Here is a 19866-nt window from a genome sequence, read left to right as displayed (position 1 = left end):
AGTAATACTGGCTTTGCTGTCCATAATATGCGTTTAATTTTCTGTCACAACAGTGGGCAATCAGCTGATTCTCCCCAGCAACTGATGTAATGTGCGCGAAAATAAATCCAATTTTAAAAGTCATCGTATTGTAATATCATGAAAATTCGTATATTTAGGAAAACCCCTTCAACGACTGACACTTTACACTTTACCGGGCCAAGCTTCTTAATCGCAAATCTGACATCCTCAGAGTGAACACTTGCACAATAATGATGAGGCTGGTCTCCGCGTCTCAGTGCCCAATTGGATTTTTCGTGTTTTATGTTTTAGGTCTTACCTCATTTTCTGAAAGCCGATTGGATCGGCCGCACAATATTTTATAGGTCCCGCCCTCTCTGTCTTGTGTAACGTGTCAGGCGGCCTTTGAAGCATCGCACCGGGCCCTGCGCATGCGCACTTCACCAGAAGACACACACACACGGTCACTGGACGCACACAGGGGTTTTATTAAAGAGGATAGTAAGAATAAGAGCAGTTCACTTCTCAAGTGGGAGTCGTGCAGGATCGAACTCATGACCTTTTGATTCCCAGTCAGCAGCTGATACTGTTGCGCCACAGCTGCAGTAATAGTAAATATGTGTCAATGTCGCATGCATGCATGCTTCCTGCAGTTATATTTTTGAATAAAAGCGCACTTGTTCTGTTATATTTGTACCTTTTGTGAAAGCGTTTCTTTGATATTTGGACTTCAGGCTTCATACATTATATAGTTTATGCCTACATTTTGTCATTTACTACTAGAATATGAAAAACGTTTCTGTTTTAAAAATGTATTTACACAGATTACTGTAGAAACGGAACACACATGAAATGGATCTATTATTTCCACTCTAAAACTCCACTTCACTCCCAGATAATCAATCAAGGCATGAGCTGGGAGAAGTTTGTGCACGTTCTAAGTCAGTGGGGGGATGGAATAGTCGGCTGCTTGCAGCTTGTCTTTATCTGCACATTTAGAATACAAAAGACGCTGGCGGAGAGCTGCGAACGGATTTAAGAAGTGATTTAAGGTGGGCCGGATCTACAAGTTTTTTCGTAGGCTCTGGTAATTCTAGTGTTAATCTTCTTTTGCTTAAACTGTAAAGGCTCAGCTCTTTTAATCTTTCCTCATAACTCATTCCCTGTAGCCCTAAATAAGTCTAGTTGCTCTTCTCTGGACCTTCTGTAGTGCTGCAATGTCATTTTTGTAGCCTGGAGACCAAAACTGCACACAGTACTCCAGATGAGGCCTCACCAGTGCATTATAAAGCTTGAACAGAACCTCCTTGGACTTGTACTCCACATATCAGGGCGCTATATAACCTCACATTCTGTTAGCCTTCTTATTGGCTTCTGAACACTGTGGAAGTTGATAGTGTCAAGTACAATGTGATATTCTAAATCCTTCTCATAAGGTGTACTTTTGATTTTCAGACCTCCTATTGTTTATTTAAACCTAACATTTTTACTTCCTATGTGTAATACTTTTCATTTCCTGACATTAAATTTCATCTGCCAAGCCTGTATGCTGTCCAAGTTCCTCTGTAGGTTATTCAATGCATTTTAGATTATCTGCTGTTCCACCCAACTTGGTATAATCTGCAAACTTAACCAACTGGTTACTTATATTCTGTGACTTCTAAAGCCAACTGGCTGCACTAGTGACAATTTAGGGGTATCATATTAAATGGGTGAATACTTATGAGATCATTAATTTGTGTTTTACATTTGTAATTAATTTACAGCATGTTGCAGAGACCTGTTCTCTCTTTGGTCTTAAAGAATCTTTTTCTGGTAATCAGTAGTACAAAAAAGGCAAATTAAATTCACTGTGATTCTGTGTTGTATAACAAGAAAATGTGAAAACTTCTTAAAGGAGTTAACACTTTTTATAGGCACTCTGTTTTCTTCAGTTACTGAAATAGATGCATTCATGGACTTTAGTTTGTTTTAAGAAACTTTGTTATTGGAGGCAGATTTAACAAAGATAGAAGATGGATACACATTCTAACAATGTGGGTTGTGTTTTGGTCAGGTGTTGCTGGGCTCATGATGTCTTCCATCTCCTTCCATGGTTGCATTACTGTGCCGCTGCCACTACTCTGAATTTAAACATCTCCCTCCATGCAGCTCCACACCCTTTCATTTACCTTGTCACGCGCATACACTTTGGAGTCAGCTTAAGGGATCTGATGGTAGCTGCCCGTTGAACCAGGTGCTGGCGCTGTGTTCTCATGCCTTTACTCTTCCTCCCTCTGCGGAACGGGAGATTGATGGCTCTTCCACTACTGACATCATTTCCATTGTCCGCCCTCCTGAACCCACCCCTTCCTGCCTGGAGCCCCTATGACTGAAATTTTTGAGTCAGTTCTACATTGGATTCCCATCTGAAAAGACGTCATCGATACCTTTGTACAAAGATCATTGCATTTTGATTTATTTTCATTATGCAAGGTCACGGATGTGCCCCAGATCTTTTTTGTGTCTGCTTCTTGTCTGACAGCCTCATTCACAGCCTAGACATTCACATCATCAGCTTCACCTCACACCTCTCGGGCTCAGAGGCAACACCATCTACTTTCCCAAGTCTGTGAGATGATCCAAGCAAGAATCACTAGGAAGACTCACTGCTGCCCATCCACCAAAGCTAAGAGAAGCATTTCCTAAGTGCTTCTAGATTAAGTGCTCTCTCTGTCTGTGCTCTGTCTTCCATGCACTATGCTAATGCTAACATTCCTTTTCTCCAGCTTCTACCTCCTTTTATAACTTGAATTTTAGTTTCTATATATATTGCTTTATGTTTTTGCGACATACCAGGGAAAGCACATTGATAACTTTATAAAAAACTAGGGGGCTTTGCCCCCTGCTTGATTCGCTCGACAACCCCCAGTCCTACACCTCGCGTCTCTGCCACTCGTGTTTGTGGATTTCACTTTCACCAAACAACAAATCTTTTTATTCTCATGGATACACCTCTTCATTGGGAAGAAACATTACTTTTCCCTGATGGCAACACGAATTAGATGATCTATAAGTCTCCGAGTTAAAGTTTAAATCCTGTGACAGATAGGGGGCGCTGTCATCCCCTTGAACCCTCAGATCAGACACCAGATAAAAGTCCAATATGAATTTATTTTACTAATAAATGTACACAAAGCACTCCCACTCCACAATACTCAATAATAAATAATAATCAATCACAATTCAATAATCCTCCACACCTCCCAGCAGCTCAGTCACCCTTCCTCCCAACTCGGCTCACCGCTCTGGTATTTCCCACAGTCTTTTATAGTCCTTGACCCAGAAGTGCTTCTGATCCTTCAGTCCATGTGATTACCCAGCACTTCCGGGTCAGGTGAAAACTCTTCTTCTTCTTTAGCCCGGACGTACTTTATTTCTTCTGTCCTCGTGACAGTGAAGTACTTCCGGACTATACGGATAACGCATGTCCTTGAGCCTCCCTGCAGCGTCCTCTGGTGGCCCCCATGGTATCCAGCAGGGCTGTGAAGGAAAACTCCAAGGTCCATGATGCCCTGCTGGAATTTGGGGCATCTCCACACTGCAGGAAGGGCTCCAGCTGGCGGCTTGGGGGTATTGGCCGGGATAAGCTGCCGGCCATAGTCCACAATCTTTTCGCTGTTCCGTTATTTCACTGAGTAATAATTTCCATTTGTCTGTGCTAATGCGATCTTTACTATCATTTTTTGAGACTTTTGAATTTTAGTACTTTCATTATCTCTAACCTGCTCTGCATGTGTATCGCACCAACGTTTTTGAACCTCTTTACGACATTCTACTCATTGTCTTTTATTTCCAGTCCCGGGCGTGGTTAAATCTACTAGCACAAAGTCTCATCTCGCAGGACTTGAAAGTATCTCTCTGAAAAAGTCACGTCTTGTCCCAGGCTAAAACGTCTTGTCTCGTCCCAGGATTTTTTTATATAATAGAGAGATATGAATTTAACTGAGTACATGTGAAATAACTAGGCACTCACATATAATAACGTCCCATTCTACAATAAACACTATCAGAGACGGGCAATGACAATTCTGTGTAAGGAAGCTGCATAATGACAGCACTCTTGCAGACTGGCACTTTAATTTGCGTATGCACCATTGTGTGTTTTATACCAACTTCATCAAAAGGCAGAGGTTTGGGTAACTGAGGTATTACTGTATACCTATATACCAACATATGCGTATATAAGTAACCTATAAATTTGCATATACATATGCATATTTTACTGCAGTTTAGTAGGCCTCCCTTGGTAAACAGTATGGGGAGCTTTGAGGAAACCCCTAGGCAGATGGTTGAGATCTCCAGACACCTCAGAGCCTGTTTCAAAAGAACCAGATTGATTAAGACAAGAAATACCCAGGAGGATATGGTGGAAGTGCTAGAGGGGGATAAAAAGGGGAAAGGTCAGGTGGATGGGACTTTGGTTGCCAACCAAGAAGGAAGTCCATCACAGAGGCGGCTCTCAACTCTACTAACAGATGACAGACCCTGACTGTTTAATTTGCCCTTTTCTATTACAGACTCCTGTGCTATTAATACATTTTATTTGGTTTTCATAGCGCCCCCTATCCTCTTTAATAAAATCCCTTTGTGCGTCCAGGTGTCCGTGTGTGCGTGTCTTCTGGTGAAGTGCGCATGCGCGGGGCACGGTGCGATGCGCGATATTACTGTCAGAGAAAGTTAGAGGAGTTTTACGGAAATACAAACCAGTATTACTGTGAGAGGAAATTAAAGGTACACAATACAGTGACGCATATTACAGCCACATACAAGCCAGTATTACTGTCAGAGGAGATTAAAGGCATATTACCGACGCACACGCCTGTATTACCGCCAGAGAAAATTAAAGGTATATTACGGACGTACAAGCCAGCAGATGTACAAGACAGTATTACTGTCACAGAAAATGAAAGACACACAATACACGGCGGCAGCCCATGAAGAACGGTCAGCTCAGCAAGTAAACATCAACAAAAGAAAGGCTGAAAGAAAGAAAAATACGACCAACAAAAAGAATGAGGTCAAAGTCCCTTGCCATTTAATATAGACTGTTCCTACTAATGTTTATGCACTACTGTTCTAGCGCCCATTATTGTAACGGGCTAAATGACTAGTCACTCTATAATTAAATTGCACAAAGCTTAATTAATTTATCCTGGAGAAATGAATGTGAGAAGATTCACATTAACACCAAAAATTGTGCCTATAGACAAAGTCAAGAGTGAAGGCTTTTGTGTCTGGAAGCAGCACACATCTAGTTAATCATTTGTAATTTTATACAGTGTCTATATATTTGTGTAATGTAAAATCTTTTGAGGGAAAATATTTTGTTGCTGTTACTTTGCTCACATAAGTAGTATCACATAAAATAAACATAGCGGGCTGATGAAGACAAAATGTATAAAATGTTATGTCCTTCTGGTTTTAGTAATGGCATTTTTAGCTGGAAAATGCCATTTCGAGACTGCTAGGAGTATGTAATGTCTCAAAATGCAACAATTTAAAGAAACAGGAGACCAGGAAATAGTATTCCAAACATTTCAAAATTCCAGTGCACATTTTTTGAACAAAAATAAACACTCAACTTAGAAGCAGACAGATTTGGGGTGGGGGGTGGTAGTGATGGTATTTTACTTCATGTTCCCATTCTGAATCTTTTTAACATTCATTTTATGGCAATCTTCCAAAGGGAGTAGGATTTATCTAAAACTCTTCAACCCCCCCCCCCAAGAACTCTTTCAATCACAAAATAGTGAGTCATGTGAAAGTCTAATGAAGCCCTCAATATACAAACATCTAACAGCTGCATTTGCCTAAAGCAAAAACCTTTTTGGCACATCTAACCCCGAAGCTGGTGTCAGACTTGGCACTCTCGAAATGTAAGCGTGCTGTTTGAGTTTTTCATTCCAAACCCCCAGCTTTGCACTTTCTTTGCAGTCCTACTGAAGAGTCCGGCGTATCTGTTCACTTTCTTAACAATTCTCTGCAGATTGTAAACGAAACAAAACACATTACAAGTATGGAACATCCGTGACAGTCAATTAAATTATAAAACAGAGCAATATAAAGTGGAGAATATATGAGGCTGGCACTTTCATGTTTTAACCAACAATCAGCCTAGTTAAAGCATAGAGACAAAAAAATGATGGCGCTCGCAGACAACATTAGTCATAACGTAACTCAGATATGTCCCTTTAAAGCTCAATCAACAGGACTTTATTTTTATTATTACCTTCCATCAGCATGGAGGACTGGCAGAACTAAGTGGAACATCATTTAGATGTTAAATCTGTGGGAAGATTAGCTCTGTAGTTATAAACTGCTTAATACACTGAAAATGTAAAGGGAATTTATGACAGCAGTTTCTTTTGGTGTAAGCTTATTGAGACTACCCTTTTATCTTTACTCAATGTTACAATGTCTATCTTTAATTTTATTGAGATTAAAAAAAAATGTTAATTTCAAAATACTTTGAAAGCACCCATTGGAAGGGGCTTTAAGGAGATATAAAGCTGTTTTTATGTTATTAAAGATTTTTTGTTGGGAATGTTAAAAGGCTATAAATATTTTTTGTTCTTTTAATCATAGTTTCTGAATCGCTTGACCAAAATTACAACATAAGAAAAACATGCTGGGGCATTCTGGGGTTGTTTTGAGAACTGCCTCCACTTATTGTGCTAGGAAATTCTATAACTTCATGAGGGAATATTGGGTGAAATTAGCCCCTTACTGCAGTATACACTCTTTGTGTTGTTGTAGGAATCTTTAGCAGGAATCGATTGCATGGGAATCTGCAGTGCAGTGGTTTCTACTCTCAGGCCTGGGGGACCCCTGTAGCTGTAGGTTTTTGTTCCAACCAGTTTCACAATTAGTGAGTTATTGTCCCCCGTGCGTAGTCAGCTCCTTGTTAATTGTCATTATTAACATGCAAACGAGGGATAAACCACAGCAGCAAATAAATAGAAAATGGAAAAAGCTTATCTCTACATTTTTTGTGAGAGTAAATCTTAAACTAGTGCTCTTTACTAATTTCAAAACAAAAGAAGATAAAAAGATCAGCTAGTTAAAAGGTAAGTGTGATTAGTGTAGAAGTGAAATGATTCATTGAGAATGAAAGTTATTGGGTTGAAAACCCAAAGTCGGGATTGTAAGTGGGAGCCTCTGCTTTAGCAGGACAACAGATGAGGGTGTCGTCTCTAACAAGAGGCCTCACTGCTCGGTCTGCTTTCTCACAAACAAAGGAGGACTGAACCCATCCCTGCCATCGCAGGGAAGAAGAAAAACAGAAAGAGATGGAGAGGATCTGAATGGGCTACCTGGAAGAGTGTAATGATCAAAGTAAATCCCAAAAATGTCAGATCTATCTATCTATCTATCTATCTATCTATCTATCTATCTATCTATCTATCTATCTATCTATCTATCTATCTATCTATCTATCTATCTATCTATCTATCTATCTATCTCTACACATTAATTCATTATGGTTTACAATATCTATCTATCATCATCTATCACAATATTTCTATCATTTTATTTAGTGGAAGAGGACAACTCGAGCTCCATCCTTACAGCAAGTACAGGTATTCCCCAGGTTACGGACACCCGACCTACAACATACGAATGGGACCACAGCTGCGACGCATGTGCCTCAGTAACTGCTGCTCCGTCATCTTCGGCCTGCGGACGCTGCAAGGGGTGGCTGGACGGAGGCTGGAGGGGGGCGATTTCACTGCTCGTGCAGTGTAGTGTCCGTCGGGCGGCTCCCGGCGGCATGTGGTTTCACTGCCCGCCCCCCGCTGTATATGGTGACCCTGTTGTGGCTGAACGGAGGCCATTGACGATGAACGTTGGTAGCATTGTAGTGCGCCTCGGATGACTGCGTGTTGAATGGGGGCGATGGTGTTGCATACGCTGCAGGCAGCATACTGTAGTGGAGGTGACTGTGAGGTGGGCTGGTGATGAACCGCCCCTTGCTGCCCCCATTCATTCTCAATAGCAAGCCTGCTTGTAGTGTTACGCACATAGCAGGAAGTTGTCTCTTGTCAGTACAGGGTGGTCCAGATCATCTGGATGACTTTGATTTATGTGGGGACGATTTCAGTTCGGCGCGAAGACGATTCTTTGTGTCGTCAGTTCACACACTTCTCGATGGTCTGGGATTTTTCGGGTGATTTTCTAAGTAATGAACTGAATAAGTTATAGCGTAATGAAAATTGCATAATTAGATCTGGACCATCCTATACGTCAGACGTGTTGATGACTGGTGCCTAATCTGCTGTGATAGCGTGTACAGTGTTGTGCAGAAGAGCTCATCTTAACCTTTTGTCTTCACCCTTCAAGAATGTCTATGAAACACAAATCTGATGCAAGAGCTGGTGGTACAGTAAAGAAGAGAAAAACCATCACCATTGAAAATAAAGTAGAAATAATAAAAAGGTCAGAAAGAGGTGAAACTCCATCATTCATTGGCAGAGCACTTGGTTACAGTCGGTCAACAATAGCATTTGTTAAAATAATGTACCTGTTCCGACTTACATACAAATTCAACTTAAGTACAAACCTACAGTCCCTATCTCGTATGTAACCCGGGGACTGCCTGTATACATAAAAATGGATGCTAAAAGGATGTCGATATCAGTTCTTGAATCAGCACTCTAGGAGTTACTGCTGTGCCTTCCGTATGGATCTACTCTTCTTAAACCTTTGTCTTCTTTCTTTTTTCTGAATTCTTCTTGAGTTTTCTGTCCTCATGTTCTTTATTTCACCTTATCCAATTTCCTGTATTAGGACTTTGTTAGTTTTTGCATACCCCGTGGGGTCAGAGCGCATTGGTCAGCCATTGTACGGCGCTCCTGGAGCAATTACAGGTTAAGGGTCTTGCTCATGGGCCCAGCAGAGTAGAATCTCTTTTAGCAATGATGGGGATTCGAACCGGCAAACTTCTGGATACTAGCACAGATCCTTAGCCTCAGAATCACCACTCCAACCTACATGTTTATACAAATTGTTACCCAAATGTGTCTGGGGACTGCTTTCCAGGCTCCAAAACTGTAAGTAATACCACCTTGGGACGAGAGGGGGTACTGACACTGTTTTTTCTCTTACCACTACAGTTCAGGAAAGATGTCCCATGACCATGCCTAGCCCATCCCCCAAAGCCCAGAGAAGGCTCCACCCCTTTTACTCAGGATGCCATAAAAATGGACGATCCTCAGAAGAAACATTGATTCCAAACCTGAACTTCCGTGGAGTCAGAGCTCCTGATGAAATGTGCTTTTTTAGCTGTTGAAGCCTCATTGACCTGAGCGTTTTTTTTTTGTGACCAGTTTGCCCGATTGGAGCAGCAACATTTCATTGGCATCTCTGATCTGTTTCACCTAGTCACAATATATATATACATATAGTGGGCTACGTGGAGCATCTCAGAGGACCCCAAACCCTCAACAAAACTGCTCAAACCCCAGTTATGGATTCAAATATTTTTTTGTTTGCAACAATACTTTTAAAGGTTTTCTGCAAAACTCAATTCTCTTAATTTCTCTCTGTCATCCCTGTCCTCCAATTCTAACTCCCTAAGTAAATTGACACTGCACAAAGGAAGCACTTTTGAGTCCAGAAACCCCTTACAGTAGGGACAGCCAATCCCTGCAGCTCCCCATGATGGCACCTGTGGAGGGCTACCCAATGCAAGTACAGCATATGATCCTAGAAGGCTGTATCTCCCATCCATCCATTTTATAGTCTCGTCAGAAACAGGAACACCATCCATCCTGGTTGGGATATCAGTCCAGAGTTGTCTCCCATTACAATAAGTACTATATATCGTGTTGAGTGAAATGTCGGGGGAGGGGGGGGGGGTTTGGGCATGCTCCTAATGAGACAACAGATGGTGTCTTGGGGGATCTCCTCCCAGATCTGGACCAGGGCATCACTGAGCTCCTGGACAGTCTGAGGTGCAACCTGATGGCGTTGGATGGACCGAAACATAATGTCACACCCAGAGGTGTTCTATTGGATTGAGGTCAGGCGTGTGAGCATGGGGGCAGTCAATGGTATCAATTCCTTCATCCTCCAGGAACTGCCTGCATACTCTCGCCACATGAGGCTGGGCATTTTCGTGTACCAGGAGGAACGCAGGAGCCACTGCACCAGCATAGGGTCTGACAATGGGTTCAAGGATTTCATCCCGATACCTTATGGCAGTCAAGGTGCTGTTGTCTAGCCTGTAAAGGTCCGTGCGTCCCTCCATGGATATGCCTCTCCAGACCATCACTGATCCACCACCAAACCGGTGATGCTGAACAATGTGACAGGCAGCATAATGTTCTCCACAGCTTCTCTAGACCCTTTCACGTCTGTCACATGTGCTAAGGGTGGACCTGCTCTCATCTGTGAAAAGCACAGGGCACCAGTGGTGGACCTGCCAATTCTGGTATTCTATGGCAAATACCAATCAAGCTCCATGGTGCTAGGCAGTGAGCACAGAACCCACTAGAGGACGTCAGGCCCTCAGGCCACCCTCATGAAGCCTGGTTTTGATTGTTTGGACAGAGACATTCACACCATTGGCCTGCCTGCTAAATGGTCATTTTGTAGGCTCTGTCAGTGCTCATCATGTTCCTCCTTGCACAAAGGAGCAGATACTGGTCAGTCCAGCTGATGGGTTAAGGACCTTCTACAGCCCTGTCCAGCTCTACTAGAGTAGCTGCCTGTCTTGAGACTGTGCTGGGAGACACAGCAAACCTTCTGGCAATGGCACATATAGATGTGCCTGCCATCCTGGAGAAGTTGGACTACCTGTGCCAGCTCTGTAGGGTCCAGGTATCACCTCATGCTACCAGTAGTGACACTGACCATAGCCAAATGCAAAGCGAGTGAAAAAAACAGATGAGGAAGAAAAATGTCAGTGGCCTCCACCTGTTAAACCATTCATTCCTGTTTTGGGGGTCATCTCATTGTTGCCCCTCTAGTGCACCAAAGCAGGTGAAACTGATTAACAAGCCCCTCTGCTGCTTAACTGACCAGATCAATAGCCCAGAAGTTTCATTGACTTGGTGCTACACTCTCATTACAAAGTGTTCCTTTAATTTTTTTGAGCAGTATATACAGCAGTGACTCACTGACTGGCTGCCAAGACATTTCTGAGTATTTCTAGATAATCTGAGAGAAAACAGTTTTCACTAATGAGTTATAGTCTCATTGCTCTGGTGTGCAGAAAAATCCTACCCCACCAAGTTAATTTAATCATAAAAAATACAACAAAATCATGATGATATTTTTCATTTTATAGTAATTAACAATCAACTTAGTTCCAGTCTACAGTGGTTGTTGTTGTTAGCATGTCAGCTGCATTGTGGTTCAAATCTTAACTGTATCTTATCTTTTTTTTTTAAGTCTTTATCTTATTTATGTTCTATATACAAAATAAATAATAACTTTGCCCATTGCCATATGTCTTAGCATTTGCACTTTGCCTTTATGCATTCTTGCATTTTGAGGTGGTTTTTAGATTCGATTTTCTGTGAACTTTATTATGAAAACGACCAGATTGTGTTCCCAGATTTAGTGCAAGTAAGCCTGCAGCTACAAAGGTCTAACAAGGTGATGAGTTTGGAGGAGAAAGAGTCATTCTGGACATGATAGCAGTAGAACATTCCTTCATATCTGTGGGCAGTAGGTATGACATGAGCAGGAAGCCTTCATCTTCTGCTAACTGCCGCTGCCATCACCTGCACTGATGTCTTCTCTTTCTCAGTGGATGTAAAAAGATAGCTCTCCACTCTATGTGCTTATACCATGCCAAACACTTTAGATTTTACCATGCAAAATGTTTCATATGAAAATTGTTAAAAGTACAATTTAAGTGGAAAAGAGTGAACGTATATATTTAATTTACCCTTAAATGTAAGCATCTTGTCAGAAATTCATCCATTCTTTCAATTTTCAAAGACACTCAATCCAATACAGAGTCAGTCAACAACTATGCAAGCACTGCTCAATATTAGGTAGATTATGCTCACTCACTCACACACAAATACACACAATTTAAAGTGACCAATTAACCTTAAATCTCTATGTTTTTGGATGTTAGAAAAAAATCAGACTACATGGAGAAAAACATGAGGAAAAATGTGCCTCCTCCATGCATGAGTATGACCAGGTAGAGATTTGAACCTAGTGTCGTTATCACTGGGCCATCACCACCCATGTCACACTGATAAGTGAATTATAACATTGCTCAGTTTACACCACTGATGAATCTGCAATCACATGTTTTGATAAGTTCTTAAGAACTTGAAGTTAAAATTTGATAAATAACAATACATAACCCCTGACACAGTGAATAAATGGTTACATTGTTTTACCTTGTTTCAGAAAATATATATGATGTTGAATGATAAAGTTGGTTGAATAGTCTGTGGCACAGTGAATGTGTAATTTCAGTGGGCAAAGTGTATTAGTTTAGCCCTCTTGTAAATGTCAAATCCATCCAGACTTTACTAACATGATGGACATTGACATATGATATGGATGGCCTTAAATTTCCAGAGCACTATCCAAGAATTGTTATCTCTCAACTCATGGGTCCCTTTGAAAATTTCTTTCCACCGGTCAATAATGATTTATTTTATTTACTAAACCTTTTCACTTCTGTTTTACCATAAGGTGCCAATGACTCTTCTCCATGTCTCATGGTAATGAGTAAGCTTGCTGATTTTATTCCAGGAATAGTCCATCACTTCTGTTTCTTCCCCAACAGTCCTTCTCATTGTGCCCAGTGGTCTCCCTCTCTTTCACTTTCCTGCTGGTGTCCATCTGAGAGTCTGTTCTTGGCCTACCCATCTCCAGAATTTCTGCTTTATTTCACTGATAATTTTGTTGACACCTGTTCTTCTAAAGACTTCTTGGCTGGTGACGTGCTGTTGTCAGAGGTTTTGGAGGATTCATCTGAGACACCATCCTCTGAACCCTCCGATTCAGCATTCAATCTGTTAGTACTGCAGGTTTCTGGTGCATAGAGGAGGACTGAGCATACATTGGACCCACCTGATGCTGGTCTACAGAGCTAATGACTTCTAAATTTCCATGTTACTGTTGGCTGATATGTAAATATTCAGATATTTGAAGTCTTTGATTTCTTCCTGCTCCATAACACTCACTGTTCACCTCTTTGGTCTTGCCAAAGTGTATCTTGAGTCTCACATTCTCTGCTGTCTACTCCACTCCATCTGTCTTCTATTGGATGTCTCTCCGGGCATGTGCAAAAAGGGTAATGTCGTTTGTAAGGTCTCAGTGTTCCAGTCAGGCCCTCAGACCCCACACCTGTCTTCTTGGTCTGTCCTTGGTGGCTTTGTTCATTACTCACTGACAGCACTGTCTGACCCCCATCTTCAGATGGAAGCACTTGCTTTGCTGTAACCTCGTGACGCACACAGCACTGGTTGCCCACATACGTATCTTTATGGATGTTGATCACTTTTAGAGGGAATCCTTATAGTCAATAATTAGAGACAGGATATTTCACATTTAAACTATGGTGTGTTAAATAATAACTATGAGACCTTAAAACAACATATAAGAATATTAATCTCTGCAGTCCTTTGTAACTCTTAATATGTTTGTGGAGTTTATATCCAAATGTAAAATAAAGAAGTCATTGCAGTTTATTTTCCATCCTTATAAAATGCATGGACATTAAATACCATCCATTGTCATCCAGCTGTAGGCACATCAGAACATAATAAGACTTCAGTAATCCATGGAACTCTTTTTGTAATATTGATTGTACTATACACAAGAGACAATGCTACTACTATTTGCTGTTTCTCTGCCAGTTTGATTTTAATTTTTGGGTTCACTTAGGTTGGCTGATTTCCCCCTAAATTTTGTTGTATCGAAGCAGATGTTTTTGCAGCCAGATGCCCTTCTTGGCACCAATTTCCTTTAGTAACCTTTTAAGAAATACACGATTGACCTTTACCTTGTTCTCACCCCAGGCCACAGAGAAACGACTCTTCTACTTCTAATATCTGTGTGACCAACAGGTCATTCCGCTGTGTTACATGCTCATTCTAGTAACTTGTGAGGTTCTTTTGTGTGCACATTGATTTCTGTAACCTATGCATTGTTAAAGATCCAAGCAGTGTGCTACCATGGAGGCTTTTTCTTTAAATGATAAACTCTGAAATAACTGAGGACTAATATAAAGAAAATAAGAGTGCAATTGAAAGTAACAAGTCTAAAGGCATCCCTTAAAAGAAGAGTATTAGAAATGAAATATGTGGTTGAATATGTGTACATATAAGTGAACACAGAGTACTTTAAAGGAGAAAAAGGTTGTTTAAAGCGTATCTCTTCTTACAGTGTTATTTAACTTTGGTAGGGCAAAACGGGTGTTTGGACAGATCCAAGTAATGATAGGTCAGTAAGCCTAAAGGGCATCACAGATAAATTAATGAATTATGACGGAAAAGATTGAACAACACATAGCAAGAACAAGAGTTTTACTGAACAGTCACCATGGGCTCACATGATGGAGGTCATGTTTTACTAACATGCTGGAATTAAATGAGGAAGAAACAAAAGGATATGATCAAAGTGGAGCATATGATATTATTTATCTTGACTTTCAGAAAGCATTTAACAAGGTTTCACATGACAGGTTGGGCAACAAACTAAAAGAAGTAGGAGTTCAAGGTGTTGTATGTAGATGGGTGCAAAATTGGCTCAGACACAGGAAGCAGAGAGTTGTTGTGTGAGGAACCTTATCAGAATTGGGTGATGTTGAGTGGTGTTCCAGTGCTAGGGCTGCTTCTATTTTTAATATATATATATATATATTGTCACGCACGTGCGATTAGGGAGCCGCAGAACGACCCAAAATGTGACGCAACATCGTATGTCAGACGGGAATGGCGGGGTACTAACCTCTCTCTCTTTGTTTCTACAGAAAGAAAGACGCACCGCCGCCATGAATCCACCTGAACACTTCAAAACAACACGCCACTTCCGCCTTCCCTCTGTCTCACCCCGATGACGTCAGCAATCCCAGCATCCATCTCGGTTCCTTCCCAGCAGTCCATTCATCCATTTCCGGTCCCGCAAAATAAATGTTTCCCCATCCGCCATGATGGTGGGCTGTGTTATGAAAACTGTTGTATGAATATTGGTACAATTTTTTCATCTCTTCTACAGTATACGGGGCCAGAAACCCCAAACCTTTATGAGCGTTTTGTGCTTCTTTTACAATATATATATATATATATATATATATATATATATATATATATATATATATATACTCTCTATATATAAAATCCTACGTCTATAAGTGCAACGGTGATGTTTTTATGTCACGTTTTTTGTCGCGCTTTAAATCGAGCTTATTTTAAAACCTACATATATATATATGTATGATGTCATTAGATTTTCAGATTCTTATTCCGTTTTTAAATTATAAACTAAAAAATATCAAGAACTAACATCTCATGAGACGGGACTTTGTGCCAAAAGATTCAATGATGCCAGGGGCCGGAAATAAAACACAAAGAGTAGGACAGCTGCTGTACAGGTTTTTAAATGTTTGAAGCACCACACAAGATTCAGATCACGCAGCATGGCAGCAGCAGCAAGCCAGAAGCTGATCGAGCAAAGAGGAGATAAAAAAAAAACTATTTGTTTCCCATTGTATCACCGATTAAGAGGGGGTTTCGGAGGAGAGACCGTGTCTGCTTGGGGTGCACTCAGCCCCCCTTTTCACTACGCGAGCGGCAGAGACGCGAAGCGAGCAGGGGGGAAGCCCCTAATACAGGGGTGGGCAAAGTCATTCCTGGAGGGCCGCAGTGGCTGCAGGTTTTTGTTCCAACCCAGTTGCTTAATTAGACAACAATCCTTGCCAATAATTACATTTCATGGCTTGTTAGTGCTTTAACTCTGCTATGCTGAATGTGTTGCTATATATTACCTTTGATTCTTGTAAGTCTAAGCATTATCCTCTGATGAAGACCCCTGATAGGGGTTGAAAGCTCAGGAATAAAACTATTTTATGATACGTGATTCGTTTTTTCTCCCTTTGTGGATCTCCAACTGCAAATATATATATATATATATACATATATATATATATATATATATATATATATATATATATATACATATACAGTATATATATATATATATATATATATATATATATATATATATATATATATATATATATATATAATGTACGAGGGATGTTCAAAAAATTTCCACTCTTTTTTTAACTCTATTTATTAAGAATGTCAAAAACAAATTTCATCACTTTTCTACATTGTCACCTCCCTCTGCGTTGCAATTTTCCCAGCGTCATACCAACTTTTTAATGGCCAATTACTACACATCCTGCTTTCACCGTTTCCAACAAAAATATAGAAGTGCGGAAACTTTTTGAACGCTCCTCATATATATATATATATTTATATATATATATATATATATATATATATATATATATATATAGAGAGAGAGAGAGAGAGAGAGAGAGAGAGAGAGAGAGAGAGAGAGAGAGAATGTGATTTGGATAGGGATATAATAAGCTGATTAAGTTTGCAGATGATAATAAGCTAGGTGGACTGGAAAATAATCTCCAATCTGTTGAATCATTACAGAGGGACTTGGACAACATACAGGCTTGGGTAGATTTGTGGCAGGTAAAATTTAATGAAAGTAAATGTATTACATGTAGGAAGTGAAAATGTGAGGTTTGAATACACAATGTGAGGTCTGTAAATTGAAAGTACAACTTATGAGAAGGACTTAGGAGTCATAGTGGACTTGACACTATCAATTGGTGTTCAGAACCCATTAAGAAGGCAAACAGAATGTTGCGTTAAATAGTACAATGTGTAGTGTACAAGTCCAAAGAGGTTATGTTGAAGCTTTATAATGCAATAATGTAGCCTCACTCGGAATACTGCAGTGTTGGTCTCCAGGCTACAAAAAAGACATAGCAGCACTAGAAACAGTCCAGAGAAGAGTGACTAGGTTGATTTCAGAACCGCAGGGTATTAATTATGAGGAAGGTTTGAAGCAGCAGAGCCTTATCAGCTTAGGAAATTGCAATTAAGAGGAGACATAACCTATATGTTACTTTAATATGTCAAGAACATCAAGAACACGGGGACACAGTTGGAAATTAGTTAAGGATAATTTTTGCACAAATGTTAGAAAGTTTTCCTTCACACAGAGAACCATAAACCCATGGAATAAGTTGCCAAGTTCTGTGTTTGACAGTAGGACACTGAATACCCTGTTGTTTTGGAGGAATCAGATGGGTTGGATTGGCAAGCTTTGTTGGGCTGAATGGTCTGTTCTCATCATAAATTTTTCTGTTTTAATTTTCTAATGTTATTATAATGATATACAAACTGAAGATCCTAATTCATGGGTGTTCCAAATTAATTAAGGGAAACCAAAGAAGAGCACACAAACATACAGACTATTTTTAAATGGGGCAATTAAATGTTACAGATTTAGAATAGTTAGTCTTCTGTGAATGAGATCAGACAGTCTGAATTGTACTCTTCCATCTTGATGTCAAATTGCTCTCAGGTTGGGTTGTAATTGACATGCCCACCAATGCCAGGCCTGATCGCAGTTGCATTACGTGAAACAGAACAGGCTGTGGATGGCAGGACCTTGACCAACTTAAAGCTATTCTCGACTACATTATGCATTCCTGGAACAGCAGTATATTTCAGTGAAACTTGGTCTAAAAATGATGTAAAACTTCAGCTGTCTGTGGTATAAAGAGAGTAGTAAAGAAATAAAAATGGTAATGTTGAAGTGCATCAGAGCTGTAGTAAAATTGTATAATGAATAGATGTTCCATATGCTGAGCGCTGACACAAAAGTCACACAGCAAAAATGTCATCATACATGAAGTGTGTTGTAAAATGTTTAACTGTACTCATGACAAATTGATAAATGACCACAGCCCCGCAAGTTGCTGAAGAAACCACATTTCATTCAAGGAACTCTAAAGTTTCTAAATCTAATAACCGACCCAGAAAAAGTGTGATTTTTGAATAAAGAGATCCTTTCATTACTTGTTGTTCCAGGCTAGGATGTATAGGCCTGATGGACACATTCCACTACAAGTACCTGCAAAGGAAAACATCATCCAGAAGACTGGAAAGGATTTATTATTAAGCAGTAAATTCTGTGAATAGCAAAATAAGAGTGGGATAACCAGTTGGGCAATGGCTTAAATTTAGTAACACAAAAACATTTGCAATCACAGCATAATTGTGGGACCAGGCCTGTTTAGAACTGGATTTCTTTTGGTAGTGTGCTCGATGCTGGTTCCATGACCCAACACTGTTTAAAGTTAGTTAACTAATCAGTAATTTCTTGTTTTACAACATTTATATTCTGGAAATCACAATAGTAAATGCTATTCATTCACAGCATCTTACTTTTGGTTCCCACATGTGAGGTGTAAATGTTTTCTATATTTTTGCCCGAGTTCTTCTCCCACATCTCTAAATTTGTCCATGTTAAGTTCACTGGCAACTCTATACTGGCCATGTGTAGGTGTGTCTGAACGTTGCCCATTCCATGAACTGGCGCCCTGTGCACCTCTGTTTCCTGTCTTGCGCTTGAAGCATGGTTGGACTCTGGCCCACCTGGCACCCTGTACTGGATTAAGAGAGATAAAAAATGTTATGTTCTGTCATTTTGGTGAACAGTTTTCATACCTATCAAGCTACATCAATCAAGTTTACCATTTATACCTTCCTTTAATTACGTGCAGGGCTGACTTTTATTCAGATTTTATTACTCAAGTACTGTAGAAGAGTAATGTTACTTGAGCCCATAATCTTTCCAAGTCAAGTCAAGTTGGGGAGCATGCACTGGTACAGTGTGTTGCCACACCCACTACACAACGAAACAACTCGGGATCCCGGTTTGCAAAAACCCAGGCAGACAGTCCCACCCTCCGGAAATGACCCTCTATTTGCCACAGCCAGGGGTTATGTGGGCGACCCCTTGGTCTGGTCCAGCCACTCAGGTCCCCAACAATGAGGATCTTATGAGCTGGATCACCCTCGGGGAAACATGCCACATGGCCGTAGTGCCATAACTGACGCTTCCTCACAATGCAGGTAATGTGCCTCATTCGGGACTCCATGAGCAACTGGTCATTCGACACAAAGTCAAACCATCAGTACCCAAGGATTTTCTGGAGAGACACAGTACCAAAGGAGTCCAGTCTTCGTCTCAGATCACTGGATAGCGTCCATGTCTCGCAACCATATAGCAAGACAGGAAGCACCAGGACTCTAAAGACTTGGACCTCCATCCTTTTCTATAGATATCGGGAGTGCCACACACCACTTTCCAGGGACCTCATGACCCCCCATGCTCTTCCAATCCGTCTACTGACTTCATAGGAAGAGTCACCAGAGACATGAATGTCACTGCCAAGGTAAGTAAACCTCTCAACAAGGTCAACACTCTCTCCGCAAACAGACACACTGCTGATGGCTGTGCCCAAGAGGTCATTAAAGGCCTGGATTTTGGTTTTTATCAGGACACTCGCAAGCCCAGACACTCAGACTCCTTGCTCAGTCTCTCGAGCGCCCCGATCAGAGCCTCCATTGACTCCTCGAAGATCACAGCATCGTCAGCAAAACTTTCCATGCAAGGTTATTTATTAGGAATATGATACTGAATAATTACATTCATTGATATGGGATTTAGCATCCAAGAATACTCAGGTGAGGGAGGCCCATGGTGAAAATGGATGGTCCTGACTCATCATTCAGCACCAGCTCAGAG

This window comes from Erpetoichthys calabaricus, chromosome 16, assembly GCF_900747795.2.
Source record: "Erpetoichthys calabaricus chromosome 16, fErpCal1.3, whole genome shotgun sequence".
Lineage (NCBI taxonomy): Eukaryota > Metazoa > Chordata > Cladistia > Polypteriformes > Polypteridae > Erpetoichthys > Erpetoichthys calabaricus.
This window is presented reverse-complemented; position numbering follows the sequence as displayed.